The 19,963-nt window shown below is 37.8% G+C and overlaps 1 pseudogene across 1 annotated transcript; it reads left to right on the forward strand.

The window, feature by feature from the left end:
• The first annotated feature begins 928 nt into the window (after positions 1-928).
• LOC145720156 (protein cornichon homolog 1 pseudogene) lies at positions 929-19,658 on the forward strand (annotated as a pseudogene). Its single transcript, XR_014142930.1, has 2 exons — positions 929-13,702; positions 14,375-19,658. The product of XR_014142930.1 is annotated as a protein cornichon homolog 1 pseudogene (transcript).
• Positions 19,659-19,963: the final 305 nt, after the last annotated feature.

Here is a 19,963-nt window from a genome sequence, read left to right on the forward strand (position 1 = left end):
CTTTGGAGAAATGATACCTCAGCTAAGACAGAGGATGAAAAGCAGGTAACCAAGAGTGAGGAAAGAATGACCCCCGTTGAAAGGAGGGGCTTGGGCACAGGCCTGAAAGTAAGGATGAGCATGGTTAACTGGTAGAACTCCGAAGCCCAGCATAAGTGAAGGAGAGACGGAGAGGCAAAGCGGGGAGACAAAAAGAAAGCTGGAGGGGAGGGCAGGGGTGATCATGGCACAAGCCCCTTGTCTTCCCAGGTTACAAGGCTGCAGGTTGATCCTCATGGTGGCAGCTTGAGGGAGCTGCGCACAGCACTTGCAGCTTGGCTCTTGTAGGTTGTAGGAATTTCCTCTGGGTCTTTCTTTTTTAGCAAACCACCTGTGACGTCTCACAAGTTCCCCTCAATGCAAAGGTGCTTTGTGTTGCAAGAACTGTCTTAATTTAGCTGTTTGAAAAGCCTGCTGTCCAATTGATGAATTAAAATTCCAACATTTAAGGAAAGTCCTAATATGTTTATACATCAGTCTATTTTGAGGCCACTGTCTTTTCGGTCAACCTATTATTCTTGAGTTGTCTAAAGCCTGAACAAGATGCATCTCCATAAAACACAATGCCCTTAAAATATAGTTGAAATTATTTTTTCAACCAAGCAGATTAATCTTTGAATAATATGAGTGTTCTAAGAAATTTTAAATATTATACACATTTTCCTCCATATTAACCATTTACACTTGACTACAGTTCAATTTAATCTGATTGATGTGCTTGCATAGATTTTGCCTCCACATAAGATAATACAACCTTAGTAAAAACAACCATAATAACGTGGATGGTTACTTTTATCTAACAGCTTGACCCCCTAACACAGGGTACCTACATACTTCATTAAACATTGTCATAGTCCATTCGGGCTCCTAGAACAAAAATACCATCTCATCTGGGCCATCATGGAAACCCCCTTTGGAGAAATGGTACCTCAGCTAAGACAGAGGATGAGAAGCAGGTAACCAAGAGTGAGGAAGGAATGACCCCCGTTGAAAGGAGGGGCTTGTGCACAGGCCTGAAAGTAAGGATGAGCATAGTTAACTGGTAGAACTCAAAGTCCAGCATAAGTGAAGGAGACTGAGTGGCTAATAAACAACGGAAATTTATTTCTCACAGTTCTAGAGGCTGGAAGTCCAAGATCAAGGCACCAGCAGATTCAATGTCTGTTGAAGACCTGCTTCTTATATGACCGGCTATCTTTTTGCTGTAAATTCACATGGTGGAAAGGGCAAGGGGTCTCTTTTATAAGGGCACTAATCCCATCCACAAGGATTCCATCCTCGTGACCTAATCACCTCCCAAAAGCCCCCACCTCCTAAACCATCATCTTAGGGGTTAGGTATTTAACATATGAATTTTGGAAGGACAGAAACATTCAGTCCATTACAAACATTACTTCTGACTGTGTCTGAGAGTGCGTTTCTGGATGAAATTCACATCTGAATTGATAGGCAGAGCAAAGCAGATCACCCTCCCCAGTGTGAGTGGTGCTCATTGAAGCCTGAATAGAATAAAAGGCTGAATAAGAAGGAATGTTTTCTGCTTGACTGTCTTTGAGCTGGGACATAGATCTTCTGCCTTTGGACTCAGACACAGATTATAATTTACACTACTTGTTCTCTTGGTTCTCCAGGTTGCTGACTGCAGATATTGGGTTTACTTCTCAGTCTTTATAGTTGCATAAGGCAACTCCTTATAGTAAATATATATGTGTAACATATATGTATATATATGTGTGTGTATATACATATATGTTTGTATACACATGTATGTATATATACATATATGTTTGTAATATACACACACACATATATCTTGTTTGTTCTGTTTTCTAGGGAAGCCAGGCTACTTCAAAAGCTACCAGAACAGAGCCCTTAATAAGTCCCAGGCATTGTATTAAGGTCTTCACATTGAGTTCAATTAGCCTGGTAAGCAGCTATAACATAAGCACTATTCCTATCTCCATTTTGCAGTTAAATAGAAAATGAAGCCCAGAAAGATCAGGCAGATTTCCTCAGGTCAGCTAATGTATTCAACTTCCTGAAAACCACATGGCATATTTATCTATTTTACAAACTCTGATGTAGTACATATGCCAAACATGATTCTAAATGTTCTCCAAACAGTGCTCACTTAATCCTCCCAGCAACCCTGTGCAGCAGACACGGGGATACTGAGTAACTTATTGAGCAAGGCATAGAATGGAGTTTCAAACTCTGATCATCCAACTCCAGAATTCTGAGCCTCAACTCTTGTCCCAGCCATCAGAAGCCAGACTAGCCAACAATTTGTATTCTGTGAATTCTCAGTTTTGTGCCCTTGGTTGAATCATGTCATCAAAATCACACTCTGAGCCTAAATTTTCTCATCTGTAAAATGGCAACTACAGACGACGCTGTGAAAAGCAAATGAGATGATACGTATTTCTTTATTATTGTAGTCGTCAGGGCAGTCATCCTCAGTCCTTCCATCGCTTTGTAACTGTTACTGTTATTGCTAATGATTTATGTTTGTTATACGCTATGTTATCATTAATTGGATGATTAACCCTCACAACTCTGGATGCTTCGTTAAAACTATTGCACACTGTCATCATCTTAAGAGGCTCCGTGTAAATGAAGATTTATCACCTATTGCTTATTTGGCAGCCTTCGCTTTGCCTGAGGCCTCAACAAGAACAAAGAAGGAGGGAAGGACAGAGGATCAGGGTGAAGAGCCAAGAGACAGAGGGATGGCTTGGAAATCCATTCTAAGTCGGAGATCTCTCTCAAGAGGTAGAGCCAAGGTTTACATTGTCACCACCCCACATCCAAGAACGGAGGCCATTATCTTCCATTCTGTCTTGGAGTTTGGAACAAGTGCCAAAGGCAGTCCAAATGGGCCCAGTACCCCCATCTAAATCTTTTCTTTGAGAATGGTACAATCCAAGTAGAACATCCAAGCAGGGATATAAATGAAGCCACAGTGAGCATTTAAACATCAATCACTAAATATCCATGTTCACCACCAATTAAGCATAATCAGTGAGGTAAAATCTCCCCATCTCACCTGTAGCTTCAGAGTACTTGGGCTGTTTGACTGACTGACTTCTTACCTGAGTTTGTGCTCAGCCCTGGGTCCTTTTATCAGCTCTGCTTCCTTTCCCCCACACTCCTATGCCTCTGGGAAAACTTTGGGGTATTTTTCTAGCTAAAGTCAAAACCTCAGTTGGCTGCATGCAACACTTTTTTTTTTTTCTCATCAGCTCCCACTCCAAAATGCTTTAATCCAAAAAAAATGTGAGTTGCCATAGTGACTCCTATTGTAGTTGCTAGAAGCTTTTACAAGATGCAGTCATGCTCTTATTATATTTCAGTTTTTTAAATTTCCAGCAACAACAACAACAAAGGAAAGATTCATTTGCTAGAATAGGAAGTGGAGTGCTTAGCAATGTGCAAGCAAAATGAAAAAGAGCTGAGGAGCGGGTATCACGGGGCCCCTGCAAGACCCCCAGGGAAGGGAGAGCCTTCAATGCTGACTGCAGAGTGAGGCATTTCTAAAGGAGCAGATGCTAATACAGAACACAGATCCTCCTGTTCTCTCTATCTTAAAAGATCGTCTCGATTTCCAGAGGTCTAAATAAACGACTGAATAAGTCAGCCAAAGGAAATCTCTGATGTGTACTTGAAAGACCAGGGGTCGGCAAACTATGGCCCACATGCCAAATAAGCCCTGCCACCTGTTTTTTAAATAAACACAGGCACATAGGCACATCCATTCCTTTATGTATGGCCTACAGTAGCTTTCACACTACAGTAGCAGAGTTGAGTAGCTGTGCAGAGACATTATCACCTATAAGCATAAAACATTTACTATATTGCCCTTTGTGACAAAGTTGGCTGATCCCTGCTACAGGGCTGGGAAGCGGTAAAAGAGTTAAGGGAGAGGGAGGGTGGCCAAGCACATTTTGGAATCCCATTTGGATATCCGCCTGGTTTTCCCTAAAACCTTCTTTACATTCAGATTTAGAGCTCTAAAACATGGGAGGAAGTCAGCTTCCCTCCTGCATTCGAGCACGTCCTCTGAGGAGCAGATGCCAAGATAGGGTTAGACCACAAAAGATTTGCTGGAGAATAACCCTGTGAGGGGCAGAGCAGGGGAAGCTGGAGGAGGCAGGGGAAGGCTTCGGAGCAGGCTGCAGGTGTGACTCCAGCTGAAGGAGAGGGAAAGCAAGGAGGGTCGGGAGGAAGAGTCTCACACTGGCTACACAGCTCTAAAGGTTTCAGCCAAGACTCCAGAGTCTGCAGGCCCGAGTTACCCACAAGAGGAGTCCTGCCCTTGCAGGAATGGACTTGCCTTAGCGCCAGAGACAAGGGTTGGGAAGGCAGCAGCGAGACCTCCAGCACTTACGCTTCACACGGAAGATCCAAGTGGAGCATTTGTGTGACCCTCATCCCCCCGCCTCCAACCCACTACTTCAAATTTAACTTACATCCAACCTGCTCATGACTGTTGAGAGGCTGATGTAAGCGCACAGCGCTGCGCTAAGTACTGTAATGGGGAGGGAGAGGACAAAGCATAGAAAATTCACTAAGAAGTTCAAAGCAAGGTGAAGATAACTTTGGAATTGTTGACGGAGGAACAATGACCTCTGACTTTTCCCTGCGATTGTTTGTTAGGCTCTCAGACCACACGTAAAGCTGGAAGACTGTCCTCACGACTTTGTTCTGAGCCATCTGACTAGACGGCCTGCAGAAGGGCTTATGGTATGTTGGTTCTCAAGCTCCTGCCCCATGGGGCTTCCTCTCTGAGCACTGTCTAGAGAGATGGCCCACTGATGGAGAGCAGATATTCTACACATGAAGTGGGACAGATGTCAAACTGCTTTCAAGTTTCCAGCTATTATTCCTGCTTTACAATGGAAATAGGCAGGGATGAAAAGGGATTTCAGAAAGATGAATTCATATATTATTTCACACAGTGCAAAGGTTTGCATCCTTTCTTTCTTTTCTTTCTTCCTCTGTCCGACCTCCTTCTGTTAAAATCTGACTGAGGAGTCACTATGGTCACTAACTGATAAATATCATAGCCCAGCATCACTCCAAGAGTGCCAAAATATTGTTAACTAAATATGGGAATGAATTGGGGTTGATATTGATCACGCATGTTTTCTCTCTGTCCCAGCAACTTGAAAGGATGACCCAGAATCTCAAGAACCGATTGGCTATTGCCTTAAAAAGCGGAATTCTTCTAGAACAGCACTTGAGTTTCAGAATTAAAAGACACCTTTCTTCCAGGAAGGAAAATCAACAGGTCAGCCTTCTCCTTCCATTGTGTTCTTATCAATACGTTAAAAATCAAACCAACAGACCCAGATATTTGTTCATCTGGAAACTATGTCACCCATTCTCATGCCCTTGTTCCTCACTGCCATGTAACAAAGCACTGCCACCCTTGTCCCGTTCAATTCTAATTGGTATTAGGAAGGAAATAGGAAAAGGGCAAATAGCTTTCTGCTGCTCCCCAAAAGTTAAAAGCTGGTAGCTTTCAGGGTCTCCCACCATGATTCTCTTTCCTTAGTAACAACTTTCTTAATGACAGCTTGCTGGTAGAAATTCTTGCTAATACTGCAGAAAGAAAGACACCCAAATGTCCAAACTTTCGTTTATCATCCATTATACAAAAAGCAGTAAGAACTATATTAATAAGCATCATATTCACAGATATATTTTTCAGGTCAATCATTCATACCTTATGTAAGACCCAGAACTTACTGATGATAGTAATTTTGTAAAAATGTATTCTGAAGTTGAGCCTCCCACGATCTCACCACCCACAGCACCCATTCCAGGAAGAGCAAGGGTGTGGAACTCAAATTTACTGGAGATTAATCAAACAGGAATAATTTTAAAAGATCATAATTAAAGTTAATAAATGATTACAGCTGTCAATATATAAAGAACTCTATCCTTAATAGATTTGTTCTTCTTTCTTCAGTCCTACCTATCATAGAACAAAATACAAATCTGTGCACACATATATATAATACTTATTATATACATATGTACACACACACACATATATATATAGAGAGAGAGAGATGTATTTATAGATGTTACTATCAATAAGAAAGTTATCGATTAAGGAAAAATCAAAAGATATTTCCCCTGTGCTGAAACCTACTTCATTTGAGGTCAGTGGTTTCCAAACATTTTAGTGCCACATGCCCTTTAATAGTTTTTTTCTATGTGTCCCATGTTTTGAAATAGTCCATCAAATAACTAGACCTAATTAAATATAAATTCATGCTCTCCATTTCTATTAATCAAGGAACATGTAAGTGTTCATCAGAGCTTCCTCATAGCTTATAATAGTTACCTCATCACCATGAGTTGATATAATTTTAGCTTGAGGACAAAAGACGTGGTTTCAGCCAACAGCTAGAGCAGCTTTATTGTCAGTAGATATAGGGTTATTTTAAAAAAAATAATGAACATCGCCTGCGAGTCTCCATTACTAACTTCACAAATCCTCGAAGAGCTAGAGACATTGTCGAGAAATGTTGCTCTGAAACAACAGAGCTCTTTCTCAACCTTTTCCCCACCCCAGTATTGCAGAGATACAACCCACTCTTATAGGTAACTATTGATCACAGTGACAGATTCTATCCCTGCTGCCCCATAGGCAAGAATGTGCTAGAATCTGGGGGAGAAAGTGGGGCCTGTTGAGAGGAGAGAGTGTGTAAGTTGAAGAAAGTGTCACAGGTGACTTTGATTCAACCTTCATTTCATCTCCTTGGTTGAAAATGACTGCTGGAAGTTATATAATTCCTGAATAGAAAGGGAGTTTATTCAGTTATGAAACTTAAACCCTTTTCTATGAACCTGAGATGTAGCTGGATTACTAGGGAGATTCTCATGATCTGAAAAATTTTCATTAGTTCCTCTGAACTTTGGAACAGGCAAGTCATACCTTCAGGCACTCCTAAGGTCCAATCACTCTGAGAAGAATACAGTGTGACTCCAGAATTCCTAAAGACTGAGTCTGGTGGGTAGAACATCCATTACATGACGAGCACTCAAAGATTACCCAACACTCTCAAAAAATACAGGGAGGGGGGCTTTCAGGGACTGTGGCCAAATTTCACCGCAAATTCCTCCGCATGCTCCTTTCATTCCAGCTCCTGGGTGGCCTTTTGCTTTGGAGGAAGCTACTTTGAATTTCAGATGCTAAGATAAAACAGCATGAGGATACACACTGAATGTGGGAGGCAAAGCTTATTGTCCCCTTCCCTGTGATTATGAAAAATGCCTCCCACACTCCCAAACTTAACATTCCAAATGAAACACTAAACCTAAAATCCACCAATCTATTTTGGAAATGGTAGTCTTAGATCTGCATGAAGTTGATTTTTATTGAACTTTGATAATCTGCCAGTGTGTTCATCATATTTTCCAGGGAGCTTATTATTAGCTGTACTCAAAGCACATGGACACCTTGAATACATTAGAGTAATCCCCATAGCTTTATCTTTCAAAAGATTTTGAGCTAGAGCTTTGGCTAATTTTATTTTCCAGTGGAAGTCCAACCCTGCCAAGGATTCAAAATTGGAAGCATTCCCAAAACCAAGCCTATTTATTTTCAATACATTATCTTCCTCCTTAGAGTATTGCCAAACCGAAGAATTGTGCAATTTTTAAGCTTGTAGATTATGAAGTTAGCTCCAGGTAGTCGATAATTTGTATTTATGGAGTTAAGAAAGCTACAGCACAGAAGAAGCCTAAGACATAAATAGAAGGTAGCATAAACAACTGATTTCCAAATTGAACAAGTAGGTAAGTTATATCTAAATAACAGAAGGGGAATAGCTTATATCCACCAGACTTCTTTTTTTTTACATTGGAATTCCCTGCATAGACAGCATAATTACACAGAAATGTCCTAGAATAATAGACTCACTCAACAGAATACATCGGGCATCCAAGCTTCATTACTCTGAGACTGTTTCTCACATGAGAGAATGAAGACATGGAATGGCTAAATGCGTATTTCAGGTCACACGATGGCAGACCCAGGCTTTTGGGGCTGAGTTTCTTTCCATTACAATACCTAATTCCATCTGAAGATCCAAAAATGCATTTGATTCTTCATCAAAAGTTACAGGAGTGGACTGAGGAGTAGTAATTCTGGCTGTGGAGGCCACTGAAGAACATAGCAAGTAATGATACAGGAAAGATGAAGTGTTTACTGTATGTGCTGTGGTTGTGCTGTTAGGTGGATGTCAAACTCCTTAGTGCGGGAAACTTCTGGAACTAAAGCTCATTACAGCAAAATATCAATTATTAGCTGTCAATAGAAGATTGACTGCATGTGTTATGTTATGCAATAAAAATGACATTGGCTACTCTGCGCCTGCCTGGAAGCTATTCCTCCACTTTGGAGAGACAGAATTGAGAAGAGCCTTCTCCAAAATCAGACATTTTCAATGTAGTGTGAAGTTCTCTACACGGTTACATTTTAGAGATACAGTAAAATCTTATAAAGTTTGGTTCATTTCTCGACATGTGACATAAATAAACTTAATTCCAATGTTAGTACAATTGTATCTGAGCTCCTGACAATCCTCTAATGAATGATGCCTCATTAAAATATTGGAAGAATAGGGGCGCCGGGGTGGCTCAGTCGGTTAAGCAGCTGACTCCTGATTTCAGCTCAGGTCATGATCTCAGGATTGTGGGGTCGAGCCCCACATCGGCCCACGTCAGGCCTCACATTGGCTCTGTGCTGAGTGCAGAGTCTGCTTGAGATTCTCTCCTCCTCCATTTCCCTGCCCCTCTGCTCCTCCCTGTGTGCTCTCTCTCTCTCTCCCCCTCTAAAATAAATCAATAAATAAAATCTTTAAAAAATACATATAGGAAGAAAAAACTCCTAGCACTCTTAGAAGAGACTAGCACCTCCTATACTGTATTGAAATTGAGTTTTATTAGAATATATTCCCTATGAGTTCCCTGAGGACCCTAACAATATCTTATTTACAGACTTTAACGTTGAAACTCAACAACATCAGATCCCTATAAAATTTAGTAAAATGATTTTTGTTCAATTGAACTGAATATAATCATTTTTTTCTAAATGCAGAGGATTGGATATAGATTAGATGTTCGCATTTCAATGCAGAAATTATCAGAAAAGTAAATCAAAACGGGATCCGTTGCTATTTTCTGAGGACAGTGATGGCTCATGTGGAAGAGTTAACTGAACCTCTCCCCAAATTACCAGAGTGTAGAAATGACATTGAGAAGTGTCACAGATTACATTTCCCAGCCTCAACTGCAGATAAATGGGAACATATGACTAATCCTTATTGGATTACTAAAGCGGTGAGAAATAACTTCCCTCGTGTTGAGCTAGACCACAAAATATCACTGTGCCTACCAATTCTGTTTATGAAACTCCATACACAAACATTGTTTTCTCCTGGATACCCTGAACCAGTAGAGTTAACAACCTGTCACTCAGGAGTTGAAATACTGCTTTTGAAGTACTGTATTTATGCAACAGGATTTGCTACTTTCAGCAGAATCCATTATCAAAGTGACTCTGTTGACTTTTATTGCTGGTGGCAGATTTTTGAAGTGTTTATTCAAATCTTTATAAAAACATTGTTATTTTTTCCTCTCCAGTCAAATAAAGGTAGATATCCTTTGACTTTCCTCCCTCCCCCTCTCCTCATTCTCCTTCTGCCATCTCCTTCTACTTAGACCCTCTATATACTTAGAGGTGTTTTTTTTTTCTCACCAAAAAGCTTAATTTTTAACTGCATTTTTATAATAATAAAATCAGCACTTTTTCCATACCTGATACATTGTTGACAATTGAACAAGTAGGTATTAGCTTGGATGTGATTTATGATTATGTCGCATTCTCTACTGCCTTTAAAACGTAGGGAACTCAGACCTGTCAGTGACATCAACTATTAGAAAATATTACTGTGGTGCTGATCCTTTAATGAGACAGTACATAGAGTAAGTCTTTGATGTTATAAAGATGTACAAATCAAATTTCCTTTGTACATATTCAGCACAAGTTCAGATTTGTGCCTTTAATAAAGCACAGCAGTGATCTGGTTGCATATCTGAGAACTGACAATGTGCAGTAGAATTTTCCCTGTGGGTGCCATTTGTCTGCAAGCCATAAGAGTAGAAGGCTACATGGTCCCAATAGAGTAAAAACATTTTCCAAAATCCTGCTGGGTAAGTCAACAGTGAAATGGACTTCTAATGAGGAACTGGGTAGTTAAAAACTCTGGAATCACTTGGTGATCATTTCTATCTGCAAACATTTGTTGTTGGCTAAGTACTATCATACTTCAAGAAATGGTAATATCTTTACTATTTGAATGAAATTTGGCTCCACTTATATTCTGGAATTCTATCTGGCAAAGACTTCCCACATAGCCCTTCTAATCAATGAACTATGCCTAGTACCTACATCTGTAGTACTACTAGTGGGATGTAAGGCCCCAAATTCCTCAAGGTAGATTATAAGCTCCTTTGTGATTTAGGTAAGTGTGGTTTTCTAGCTCTTTCTCTCATTCTGCCACGCTTCCCCACAATCACCCCCACTTCAGCACGCATACACATGCACACACCTTCTACTCCCCAGTCGTATGAGCTGTTGGTACTTATTGCATATATTCTTATATACACCTACTTTAGTTCTCAGCTTGAATAGCATTTCTTCCAGAAAGCCGTCTCTCATAGGTTTAATTCCCTGAGAAGAATGATACAGAGATTATCCCACCAGGGGATTTTTAAGGAACTCTTAGGATCCATACCTGTGGGAATAAAAAGAAGAAAAGAAGATTGGACAGAAGTATAGCTGTGAAATTTCAACAGAAACCTGAGCTGACTCCAGGGGAAATTTTGAAGCTGACCCATAAGTGCAGTCCCAAATTGGGGAGAGAGGTTCAGGAATTTATACCCCATGTGAGTCAGGCACTGGGGGCAGAGTGCCAAAGAAGGAAGAATAACCATGAGCGAGGGCACACTCATCAGTCAAGGCAGTATATGAAGGGAGCCTCGAGCTGCAGGTCTTCTGCCGGGAGGACGCTCAGCAATTGAGGGGATCAGTGATTCCTTCCGGAAAGGTGACCGGGACAGACGTCCCAACATCTACTACAGCCCACCTCTTGCTTCACTCTGATCCACTTCTTTGTAAAACCTGAAAATACTTCATATCAAAATTCACAAGATGCAACGACATCACTCTGTAGAGAGAACTGTATAGCCTTAAGCAAAGGAGCTAAGAATCCCTCACAAGAAGTGAGAAGAAAGTAATTTCAAAGAAAGAGAAGATATTAACAAAATGGAAAACAAATACACAATAGAGAGGGTCACAAGAAACTGAAAAGACTATCGAAATTAATAGGCTGATAGAGAAAGAGAGAAAGGTAGCCATTTTAGTCGTGAAAAAGCATGGCATCATTATAGATTCCACAGACAAAAATTTTTAATTTGTATAAAATAAATTCTTAAGACATTTTAATGTTAAATTAATGAGGTCAGTAATGTAAAACTTTCCACCGCAAAAAATCCGGTCCAGATTGTCTCAGTGCTGTGTTCTACTAAACTTTTAAAGAAAGATCATTCTAATTGCACACAAGCTCTCCCAAAGTGTTGAAAAAGTGTTTTAATTCTCAACTGATTCAACTGATTTTAAGAATTAGTATTGCCTGGTCCCCACAATGTCAGTAAAAGAGAAGGAAGTTAGAGGCCAATCTTACTCATAAATATAAATAGAAAACATTCTAAAGTATTAGCAACTCAGAAACAGCAATATATGAAAAGAATACTATATCATGCAAAGTTGGGTTTATATGCAAATTCCTGATTTGGTTTAACATTTAAAAATTAATTTAAGTTTGTTAAGTCAAATTACCAGCAGACATATAATGCAGAACTTCTAAACTAATTCAAGCAAATAAGAGAATTTTTAAAATCTTGATAAATCCAAGAAGACAGGAAAAGATGGAGGGAGGGGAAAGCACTGGAGAAAAAGAACACAAAATAAGATTGTAGAAATCATTTCAAATATAGCAGCAATCATTACACATACAAATGCACTAACTTGCCAGGTAAAACAGTTTGTCAGATTAGAAAAAAATAAGACCCAGAAGTACTAGCACATTATTTAAATACATGGAAGTAACAACAGTAAGAACTGAAAAATAAAAGTTGTTGCCACTGAGGAGCTGGATTAGGACAAAGGAGCAGCGGAGCTAGGACTTTTCTTCTGATTTAAAATTTTTAAATATTAGAAATCTATACGTCACTACTAGTATTTATCAAGAACTAGGTCTCATCTATTTCCAAATATTCCAATGATTTTTCTCATTTTAAAAGTTTGCTTAAAACTTTTTTGCGTATCTGATTTTTAATGAGTTTCAGTTTTGGTTCTTCTGTATTGGCTTGTAACCACGGAAACAAATTTTGTGCCAAGGAGTTTTAGAACAAGTAAAGTTAGATTCTAGCTCCCAGCAGTTTTTGAAATGAGATTGCCTGTGATGGATCGTTGTCTAAAAAATGAGCTTTCCTTATTTGCTGACCAGGATCATAGCATGTCAAAGACACCCAAAGAATTCTGGAATTTCTGAGACTCAAGCAAAAATAAGTCAAATGTCTTAGTTTAAGCCCAGTGGTAATCACCAAGGCTTACATTTGTGTGAGTGCCTATAAATTGATTGGTGTAGTTAAGTGCATGTAAGAAACTTTCCAAGAAATAAGATCTAGAATGAGAATCTGAGCAGAGCAGGGATTATGTATAAAATATATAAACTTACCAGTAATTTTTCCTGAATTGTGTGGAATTGGTGTATATGTGTCAGAGGCACCAAATGATTTGAGGAATCAACTTTCATATTCTCTTTATTTAAGAAAAAAAAAGGTGCAGTGTTTCTATCAATAGAAAAGACATTAAAGATGAAAGAAGATAAACTATTTTAAACAATAATAAATAGTGAACACTTCTATAATGTTTGCTATATGCCATATCCTCCAATCTAAGTGATTTTTACACATTAATTCATTAAATCTTCACAACCTACAAGAGAGTTGCTAAAATTATACTCACTTCAGAAATGAGGACGTGAGAGGGAGAGGTTAATAACTTTTCCAAACTCATCCAGGTCAGAGGTGGAGCCAGGTTTGAACACAGACATATGGTTGCATCATTCGTGCTCTGAACCACTCGGAGAGAAAGATCACACATATAGATTATGGAAAGTTGGGAAAGTGGAGGAAAAAGTCACCCACGACCTCTTCATTCTTATGTAACTACTGCATATTGTATAGTTTCTTGACACCTTTTCGATATTCATGATTTTGTATCATGATTATTATGGGACATGTTCTGTACTTGGGCTTCATTAATTAACATACTGTAACCATTCTTTCCATGTTTTTGAATAATCATTATAATATAATTTATGTCTTCATATTATCCAATCCTGCAGATAGAGTGATTCACTTAACTGCTCTATTATTGGACATTAGACTGCTCCACTATTTTCCTTTTGTATGTGTATATAACCCTATCCTCAGCATCTTCATGAACACGGCTTTTACCATGCTTCTAATTATTTCCTTAGGAAACATATCCAGAAGTGGAATGATCGAGTAATCAAGAGTGAGTTTTATAATCCACTTCTTTTCTTTAAAACACCTAAAATGCTTCTATTTTTCCCAAGCATTGTGTGGTTACTAGGTTGTGAGTCCTTAAAATTGGTCAAATACTAAATCCAACCCTTGCAATTGCTTCCTGTCAGTTACCTGTCACTCCTACCAGGGGCTAACAGATTAGAAACCCTAATTTGTAGCCTTATTAAAAATCACTAATCTTTCTTTTTTAAGCTGGCAACAATGTTATCTAGGTTCTTTATTTGGCACACAAAATTTTATACAGAAAACTACAATTTCTGCCAACATAACAGAGTCCTTTTGTTTTGCCAAAGGAAGATTGAAACTGATGATTTTCATAGTTGAAGTAGATTCTATGGAGATGAAGTAGATTCATGGAGACGTTTCCTTCTAACAGCAGGATCGAGCAAAGCTGCCATGAAACCGTACCCGTTGTAATTGTACTTGCTCTGCCCTAAAAGCTGACAAGTAAAGCTCCAGAGAGCTAAGCATTTCAACTTCTTTTTTTTTTTTTTAAATGTGCTGAATTACTGAATCAACACAAACACACATAATAACCTTTTTGTTCTGGGTCCAGTATTTTGTAAAATTATAGAGAAGACAATTTTGGAACTGAAAAAGAACTTAAAAATATTCATCTGTTCAATTCCTTATTTTATAGATGAAGAACATGAGGCCCAGAAAGTTGAACATACCTTTTTTAGACATCACAGAGAATTAATGGCAAAGTCAGACTGGAACTGAACGTCCTCACTCCTACTTCCTCTGTCTCTACTTTTAAGATTTGAGCATTGGTACCAACGAAGTCCAGGAAGACCTAATTCTACAAAAAGTAGGGCCCTGCAATCATAGGAATCAGGCTCAATCTTATATCGAGAATGTATGATATTAAACAAAATTTTCAGTAAATGTAGGTCAATAAACTTGTTGATGTATCTTGGTTATCACATGGTTAAGGGCATATGGCCATGATATTAATTAATTTAGGTCACAGAATTTATGATGATCACAATGACCCACTGTACAGTGAGATAATTGGTCTTCCTGAAATATGTAAGATAGAGCCTATGATGAAAGGATTTTTAAGTAATTATTATATTCCCAAAAGAATAATTCACTAACATAGGCATAGGCTGAATCTCAATTTTTAATTACTACAAGTTAGGCAATATTATTACAGGTGAAGAGCTGTCTGAAAGTTTAGAGAGGCTGCACCATTGCCAGACAACAGTGCTACTGAGAGTAGTCTTTAAACCAGTAACATCAGCTTCACCTGGGAGCTTGTTAAAAACACAGAATCAGCCTCACCTAGGCCCATCTGCAAATAGAGTCCAAGGATCTGTGTTTTAACAAGCTCTCTAGGTGATTCCTATGCATGTTAAAGTTTAAGAAGCATCGTTCTGATAGCAACATTCTCAACCTTTTTGCACATGGAGATGGCATGGGGAACTTTTAAAAATAGTTATGCCTGAGTCCCATCCCAGATAGCCTTCAGCCTACCCAGCTCCCCTAAGGTTTAGAATAGGGGTATCCAAAGTGAGTGAATACAATACAACCATTAGAATATAGACATAAATATCAGAACTTCTATTTTTATTTCTTTTAAATTTCGATGTTTTAAGATTTATTTTTGCTTGTGCTTACGCTCTTCATAGCATTAATATAGTAACACATACATAAAATTTATAAATATTATTATAAATACAGATGATGCCTTTCTTTAATTATCATACTTCATAACATGAACTTGAGTGTGCATGAAAATCACCTGGGAAGCTTATTAAACTACAGATTCCCGGGGCCTACCTGCCAGAGATAAATTCAGTTAGCCTGAGTTTGTGCCCAGGCATCTACACTACAAGACATACCCCAGATGATTCTTACATAAATGCTCCATAGACCACTGTTTAAGAAACACTCATTTAGAACCACATCCTATTTCAGTTACAGCAAAAATAGAGCTGTCTGGGAAGGCAGAACACCCATTCAGGACCTCCAAGGGTGGTAGTACCTCAGGGGATAATCATGGTCAAAGGCACAAACCTCATCTGTGAAGAACAGTAGCACACTCTGATCAGTTTCCTGGGGCTAACCCTGGTTACAAAGACAGCTGTGTAATCATGAATATCAATGGATAGCTTTATAACGAGAAATATAACTTTTAGTCAGACCATGGTGGACCTTATTGGTTGGTACTGCAGTATGGTACTGCAGAAAACCAATGGAATGTAAAATTATAATAATAAATTTGCTTCTTTAGCCTAGAATCAGAGTAAGGAGAAATAATTATAACGTAAAGTTTTAAGAGTTGTTGCCCTCAAAATATGACACATGGTATACTGCCAAAAGGAGAGGAAGAATTAGACCAAATATAAATCTAAATGATATAAACACACCAATTTAAAGATAAATATTGTCAAGTTGTGCTAAACAAACCAACTGTAAGTTTCCTATAAGAAATATACTTACAAATATGTTAAGAGTAAAAAGATATAAAAAGAGGTACATGTTAACAGTAATCAAAAGAAAGCTGGAGTGGCTATATTAATACCTGATTATATATTTTGGATATTAACCCCTTATCTAATATATGATTTGCAAATGTTTTCCCTATTTTATAAGTTGCCTTTTCTTTGGTCATTTTGTTTTGTTTTGGTTGATTGGTTTTTTACTGTGCATAGCTTTGTAGTTTGATGTAGTCCCATATGTTGTTGTTGTTTTAAGATTAATAATATTGGTAAATCCTTAGCTAGTCTTATCAAAAAAGAGAGACAGGTTGGGGGTATGACAAAAATTTAAATATCTAGAATTGAAGAGGAGACATCACTACAGAAGCTAGAGAAATCAAAAAGATAATAAGGGAATATTATAAACAGCTATATACCAATAAATTTGACAACTTAAGTGAAATAAACAAATACCTTGAAAATTACCAACTGCCAACGCTTTCTCAAGAAGAAATAGACAACTTGAATAGCTCTATAGCTATTGAAGAAAATAATTGTGTACTTACAAATCTTTCCACAAAGAAAACTCAGGGCTTAGATGGCTTCACTGGGGAACACTACCAACACTTAAGGAAGAAAAAAAAATCCCAATTCTACACAAAATGCTCCAGAAAATAGAGAAGAAAACACTTCACAAAACATTTCACAAGGCCATCATTATCCTATAGCCAAAATAGACAAAGATATGGCAAGAAAGAAAACTATTAATATATCTCTCATGGATACAGATACATAAATCCTTAAGATTTTAGCAAACCAAATTCATGCATAATACATCCTGACAAAGAGTGATTTATTTCAGGGATACAAGATTGTTTTAATATACATATTCAAAAATCAAATATTCATCATATAATCAGACTAAAAAAAAGACTCATATGAACATCTCAATAGATGCAGAAAAGGCACATTTCAAAATTCAATATCCATTGATAATAAAAAACTTCAAACAAACTAGGAACAGAAGAAATTCTCCTCAACTTGATAAAAAGCATTTGTGTAAACCTATAGCCAATACCATACCCAAAGGTAAAAAACTGAACGCTTCTCTCTCTAAGATTGAGAATGAGGCAAGGATGTCTACATCATCACGTCTACTAAACATTGTATTAGATGTCCTAACAAGAGCATTACATCAAGAAAAAGAAATAAAAGGCATACAGATTGGAAAGGAAGATAACATGATTGTCCGAGAGGAAAATTCTAAGTGATTTATGAAAATATCTTAAAGTTTAATATCTGAGTTAGCAAGATCACAGGATACATAGTTAACACAAATATCTGTTATAGTTCTATTTGTTAGCAATGAACAACTAGAAATTTAAATATCTCATTTATAATAATATCAAAAACTTCAAATATTAGGGATACAGCTAACAGAATGTGTGTAAGACCTGTACTCCGAAAAATTCCAAAACATTGCTGAGAGAAATTTGCAAACACTAAAGCGCCTGGGTGGCTCAGTAGGTTAAGTGTCCGACTCCTGGTTTCAGCTCAGGTCGTGATCTCAGGGTCGTGAGATTGAGCACCACGTTGGGCCCCATGCTCATCACAGAGTCTGCTTGAGATTCCCCCTCTCCCTCTCCCTCTGTCCCTCTTGCTCATGTTTTCTCTCTCTCTCTCTAAAATAAATGAATGATGGGCATTAAAGAGGGCACATGATGTGATGAGCACTTGGTGTTGTATGTTGTACGTATGATGAATTATTGAACTCTACATCTGAAACCAATGATGGCTAATTGAATTTAAATAAAAAAATTTAAAAATAATATAAAATAAATGGGAGAAATAAATCATGCTCATGAATCAGAAGTTTGTATTTTTAAGATGTCAATTCTCCTCCAAATCCATCTGTAGATTCCCTGCAGTCTTTATCTAAATCCCGACAGATTTTAGCAGAAATTATCAAACCGATTCTGGAATTTATATGTAAATTCAAAGGATCAAAAATAGCTAAAATAATATTGTAAAGATGACTAAGATTGGGGGACTTACACCACCTGATTATAAAACTTAATATAAACCCAGAGTTAATCAAGAGTGTGATATTGACATAAATACAGATGAACAAATTTAACGTAATAGAGAATCAAGAAGTAGACATAGACACATATATAGTAAATTGATTTCCAAGGTAGAGGTTAGGGTAATTCAGTAGAGAATAATTATATTTCAGCAAATGATGTTGGGACCCTGTATTGCTATATGCAATAAAATGAACCTGTATCTTTATCTCATACCATACACATACTAGTCAAAACAGATTATAGATGTAAACATAATGGATAAAATTTTAAAACTGCTAAAATAAAATATAGGAAAAATCTGCGTGAACTTGAAGAAGTAACAGATTTATTTGATGAAATATAACAAGTATGAAATATTTTTAAATGATAACTAATATTAAATTAAACATATTTACTCTTCAAGAAACTCCGTTAAGAAGATAAAAGACAAACCAGAGTAGGAGGAAACATTTGCAAAACCTGTATCTGATAAAGAGCTTGTATTCTGAACATATGCAGAATACTTAACAGTTGATAATAGGAAGATAGACAACCCAATTTTTAAAAGCAAAAAATGCAAACAGAAACTCCATCAAATAAGCACATTATAAGATGTTAGCCCCATGATTTATTAGGGAAATGCAAATGAAGACCACAATTACATATCCATACACACCCAACCCAATAGCTAAAATTTCAAAGAATGACAATTCCAAGTCTGGGCAAGGATGAGCACCAACTGACTCTCACATATCACTAGTTAGAAGGAAAAATGATATAACTACTTGGGAAAACAGTCCAACAGTTTCATATTAAATTAAATACACACAGCCTTTCTCCATGGGCATCGGCACCCCTGCGTGCTCCTCCTTCCTGGCCATGGCCTTCACGTTGGCGGCCTTCTGCTACATGCTGGCACTGCTGCTCACCCCCACGTTCATCTTCATTGCCATCTGGCACATTGTAGCATTTGATGAACAGTAGACTGATTACAAGAATCCTACAGACCAATGTAATACCCTGAATCCTCTTGTATTTCCAGAGTACCTCATCCATGCTTTCTTCTGTGTCATGTTTCTTTGTGCAGCAGAGTGGTATACGCTGGGTCTCAATATGCCCCCCTTGGCGTATCATATTTGGAGGTGTATGAGTAGACCAGGGATGAGTGGACCAGGACTCTATGACCCTACAGACATCATGAATGCAGACATTTTAGCGTATTGTCAGAAAGAAAGCTGGTGCAAATTAGCTTTTTATCTTCTAGCATTTTTTTACTGCCTGTATGGCATGATCTTGATCTATGTTTTGGTGAGCTCTCAGAACAACACACAGAATTGGTCCAAAGTGCATGCAAAAAGCCACCGAATGAAGGGATTCTATCCAGCAAGATCCTGTTTCCAAGAGTAGCCTATGGAATCTGATCAGTTACTTTAAAAAGTAACTTTAAAAAGTACTTTAACTTTAAAAAGTACTTTAACTTTAAAAAGTTACTTTAAAAAGTAACTCCTTATTTTTTAAATGTTTCCACATTTTTTGCTTGTGGAAAGATTGTTTTCCTATGTTATACTCGGATAAAAAATGTAAAGCGAATTATGTATAAGTTAATATAAAATGATGACCTCTGGTGTTGACACGTTTGAACTTGCACTCCTTAAGAAACAGCCATAATCCCTTGAATGATTGCATTAATTATTGACTATCCTTAGTCCACTGGAAGCTTTTGTTATATATAAGGAC

The sequence above is a fragment of the Leptonychotes weddellii genome, chromosome 2, assembly GCF_054177405.1.
Source record: "Leptonychotes weddellii isolate Sample4059 chromosome 2, ASM5417740v2, whole genome shotgun sequence".
Classification (NCBI taxonomy): Eukaryota; Metazoa; Chordata; class Mammalia; order Carnivora; family Phocidae; genus Leptonychotes; species Leptonychotes weddellii.